Source organism: Triticum aestivum, chromosome 2B, assembly GCF_018294505.1.
Source record: "Triticum aestivum cultivar Chinese Spring chromosome 2B, IWGSC CS RefSeq v2.1, whole genome shotgun sequence".
NCBI lineage: Eukaryota > Viridiplantae > Streptophyta > Magnoliopsida > Poales > Poaceae > Triticum > Triticum aestivum.
The window spans coordinates 661,522,213-661,527,171 of NC_057798.1; the positions used below are offsets into that span (position 1 = coordinate 661,522,213).

The 4,959-nt window shown below is 39.9% G+C and overlaps 1 long non-coding RNA gene across 1 annotated transcript; it reads left to right on the forward strand.

Annotated features, from left to right (window-relative positions):
• The first annotated feature begins 2,572 nt into the window (after positions 1 to 2,572).
• LOC123041943 (uncharacterized) lies at positions 2,573 to 3,242 on the forward strand. Its single transcript, XR_006418672.1, has 4 exons — positions 2,573 to 2,685; positions 2,773 to 2,811; positions 2,897 to 2,947; positions 3,165 to 3,242. It is a non-coding gene; the product is annotated as an uncharacterized lncRNA (long non-coding RNA).
• The last annotated feature ends 1,717 nt before the right edge of the window (positions 3,243 to 4,959 follow it).

The following is a 4,959-nucleotide window of genomic DNA, read 5'->3' on the forward strand; positions in this document are numbered from 1 at the left end:
GGAGAAGACGTGCCCCCGTGATCAGCTCCCCGGACGTACACAGGGTATCAATCGGCCTGTCAAAGGTGAATCACCTCTGGCTGGAGAGATGTCTCAGAAGCGAACAGAGAAGGTGGATACAGTCTCGACTCCACAGAGGCATAGTGCAAAGGAGACAACGTGCCCCCCTGATCGGCTCCACGGACGTACACAGGGTATAAATCGGCCTGTCAAGACTGAAACACGTTTGTCTCAGAAGCTAAGGGAGAAGGTGGATACAGGCTCAATTCCACAAAAGCATAATGCAATGGAGAAGATGTGCCCTCCTGATCAGCTCCGCCGACAGATGCAGGGTATCAAGCGGCCTGTCAAGACTGAAGCATGTATGTCTCAGAAGCAAAGGGAGAAGGTGGATACAGGCTTGATTCCACAGAAGCATAATGCAATGGAGAAGACGTGCCCCCCTGATCAGCTCCGCCGACGTACGCAGGGTATCCAGCGGCCAGTCAAGACCGAAGCACGACTTGCCGGAGAGAAGAAGCACACGAAAAGCAATGCATCTTTTCCAACGAAAAGAACCACTGCACAACTCAAAAAAAGAACGAGTTCCTGCACCACTTGTCCCATGGTTGCCCATGACCAGGGCAACACCGCTGCTATCCAGAAACAGAGAGAAGACGTGGGCGAAATAATTCAGAAGCTGAACAAATTGGGCTTGGGAGAGGATATCAGCTTTGAGGAGTACTATGGATACTTGGAGCAGCTGCCTCTCGACCCCCGTGTTGATATTAAAAATAAACTCGACCTTATGGCTCGATTTCGCATGGACCTCCGTCATGCGGTGTATCGCATCAGATCCTACAAGGTTCCATCCATCCATGCCTCTATTTTCCAGTCATCTATTAAATGCTGTTCAATCTGTACATCTGCGTTCCTTGCAACTTTATGCTACTTGTTCTATCCTACTTATGCTGGTTTCTTTAAACTCACATCCTTATCTAATTTGATCCAATGGTGATATCATTTCCTACAGTTGTTAAATAAGGAGTCCAAGAATGAGTTGTGCCGTCTTGAACTGATGGAGTGCCCAATGGATCTTCTTGACAAGGACGAGTTTCCTAAAGATTTCCTCGTGGAGATGCAATATTTTAGCTTCTTTGAGAGAAAAGGTGTATTAGACTGGTTCTTCGACCCTGATCTGCCTGCTGGCCTGAATGACTACCAGCGTCTAGTTCCTCATGATCATGTACGTATATAATTTGATCACAGTGTTTGTGTGATCATTTAATTGCCTTTGGTGTTCCATTGCGTTAGTATGGCTAGTTAGGACCATTTGTCTGAATTTCAAAACCATGCTATATACACAAATGAGACTCTGTGGTCTGTATCCAAAAAAGGGTTGAAAAGTTATGTGTTTACTTATTGAAGGATCTAGATTACAGAACAATTTATTGATGAGTTCATGATACATCTACAGAGTGCTAATTGTCTTCTTGGATGAAAATTTCATAATATTATATGCTGGAAAATGTAGATGATCAAATTATCGGTCTCTGAAAACTGATCAACTGACTACTTTAACATAGTGCCAATCAAGGATATTTTTCTTTCCATTTTTGCCTTCATAGAGTTCCATCATTCTTTCAGTAAAGTAGTTATATGCATTTTTTTCCTGTTAGAAATGGTAGTTTATTTAAAAGGAACCAATAGATTTATTTAATTTTATGAATATATACTAGCACGTTTTTATTAGCCCTTTATCAAACCCTTGTTTTTTTTCACTCCTTGCCATTTACATTATGTCATGTTATATTTGTCATTCTAATAGACATTCTAAACCATGTGTTCCTTTTTACCTTCATTTTGATGTAGGGTCATGGTGAGTATGCTTTCTGGGGTGCGTACAGAAGTTACTTTCATAGCTACGAGGTGCAACTTGAATACATCAAGTACTTTGAAACATTATTAAGGGAACTTGAGGTATACATCATAAAGTCAAGCAAGACTAGCCTTCCTGCAGTGATTGGATTTTTGCTAGGGGACTCACAACCTTCTTTTTTTTAATTTTTATTGATACAGTGGTTGAAAGATTGTCTACCGAGGAAGTTTTCATCTCGTACTGCAAGTGCATGACCACACAAAAATAATGAATGACAATGTTTCTGTATGTGCTGCACCACCATGGTAATTCCTCTGTTCTTTAGGTAAACAAGATTCGGACAAGAGGAATTTATCAAGCAACTAAGATCGCCACTCGCTTTTCCAATATCACACCATATTTAGCTCGTATTGGCTTCGATGTATGATCCCTATCATAATCACTAGTTTTTTTTTTGTGGTTTGCATCTGACAGTTCCGTTCTTTTGATGCAGGATTGTTTTACTTACATGAGCTTCGAGGCTACTTGGTGTAATGGGTCCGATGATCTCTATTTTGATATTTGGAAGCGGGTCACTCAACAAAAGGTTAACATTTGGCACTGTAACCCATTCTTCTGCACATGTGTTGATTATCCATGTAATTCTGATTAATTCCTGGTGTTAATAAACTCTGAATATGCTTGGCAATGTACTTTTTTTCCTCAACAATGCACAGAAGAGTTTCAGAGATGCTTTGAAGCAAGTCTATGAGTTGAACAAGTGCCCTTCACTGCAAGAGAGCATAAAATATGCCATAGAGGATGACTGTTCCGTGATGAAAACGGCGGTAGGCTCTTCTTCACTGACAATTTTCAAGTTTAGAATTCGTAACATGCATGCTTATCTCCTTTTCTTCTTTCCTCTATCTTTTCAGTTTCTTCGTTGCACGGCAGGGGCAGGCATTACCAAGGAAGTAAGTACTATGATATGCATGTGGGATCGATCCAGTGGATTATATGTTCTTATATTTGATTTTATTTCACATCTGACTGCCTTAGGTACCAGTGGATGAAGCTCATGCGTTGATTGCAGAGGCAGTTAAAAAGCTGGTAATGTGTTTGAATGAAATTGCACCTTGCTATATATTACCTCGGTCCCAAATTAGTTGTCTTTGATGTGTCAGGATACGGACGTACCTATAACACTAAAGCGTGTCTAGATATATCCGTATCTAGACAAATCGAAGACAATTAATTCGGGACGGAGGGAGTACATGCCTATTTCAAAGATACTATTATGCTAAGCGAAAATCATTTATTTATTCAGAGGATAAAACCCATATTCTATGATGGGTATATCAGAAAGAAGATAGACATTGTCAAACCTATAGGAGTGATTACTGAGGTATACTATCCTAATATTTGTTTGTAATTGCGCCTAATTTGATATCTTCTCTGTTTATGGCAACCAAGTTATATGTGTGCTCTCATTGCACTTAAATCTGTACATATTTGGTAATGTATTTTTTTTCCTCAAGAATGCACAGGAGAGTATAAGAGATACTTCGAAGGAAGATTATAACCTGAACAAGTGGTAATTGTGCATAACATGATATCTTCTCCATTTATGGTAACCAAATTATATGTGCTCTCTAACAAAGACTATATGATTTACTTCTGTAGGACTAAAATACATATTTGGCCTGGCTTTTCGTAGTTGGAGCTGCCACTTCTTCAAGATGTCTTCTCTTGTATTTACTGTACTTTTGCTGCTGCAACGAACAATGAACATCAGACTCGTAGATCTTACCAAGTAGTAGTAGAGTAGTATAGTACTCCCTCCGTCCGAAAATACTTGTCATCAAAATGGATAAAAAAATATGTATCTAGAATTAAAATACATCTAGATACATCCTCTTTTATCCATTATGATGACAAGTATTTCCGGACGGAGGGAGTAAGTATTACTACTAGTCATGTGATGTTTGAGTGTGTTCCTACAACCTCCTGCGTCATGTGATGTTTATGAGCCACTTGTTTGATTTTCTGTTTATGTGCCACTTGGCTGAGTTTTTTTTAGGGTGACCACTCGGCTGAGCTGCTCTCGTATGTTTCAGCGGGCCGAATTGCCACCAGGCCTCGCTGCATGCGTTACATTGGGCCGTCTTGTGCATATACTCCCTCTGCCGCTGGGATCACTGTTTGCTCACACTTAACTTGGTACTCCTACTACTTCATTTTTCAATCTGATAAGTGTCACACGTGTGGCATGAAGTAACACCACCCTGATGTTTTCTACACTAAAGTTGCCATCCAAAAAAAAAGCAGACCCTCGAAAAAACAAGAACTTGCCATCCAAATAGAAAGTTGTCATGCTTCACAACTAAAGTTGTCATCCCGGATAACTAAAATTGCCATCAAGAAACATCGGGGCGGAATTGCTTCAGTTTTTTTGGGTTTTTTTAATGGTAATTTAGTTGTAAAAAATGTCATCGCGGTGTTACTTCGTGTCACACATATGGCACTTATCATTTGTGTTTGCTTTTGATCCAACAAAAAACTTTGTTTTTAGCAAAAAGTGGAGTCTCACAAATCACCAAACACCAGGACATGATGAACTTTTGTATGGTTGATGATGCAAAATACTAATTTATTGTTTAAATCAGGTGGTGCGCATCTGGTTGTGTGCAGGTGTGTAGTCGGATTAGTCCTTTTTTTTCTGCGAATGTTTCCAGATAGCCCAAATTAACCTTTTTTTTGGCGGGTGAAGATAGTCCAAGTGAACCAGACAGAGAAAATGATGAATCCCGCAGAAATCACCGTTGATCAGTAAGCCCAATCCATAGTGTGTTCTGTGTGTGTATCTTAGTTAACCGAGGGATGGATATTCAAATTGAATATCAAGGCCAGTCGAATTTTTAGTCGAGGGGTTTCTACTCTGCAAATAAAATTCATGGTCAACAGCCAAACTTTGTAATCAATGGGATTTTACTCAGAAGTTTTCATGATCAAAGAATCAAACTCGATTTCTACTCTTCAAAATGGAATTCACACACACGCACGCACAGAGAGACACACATCGTGGCAAGTATCACTATTAGGGACAACCTTATACACAGAAA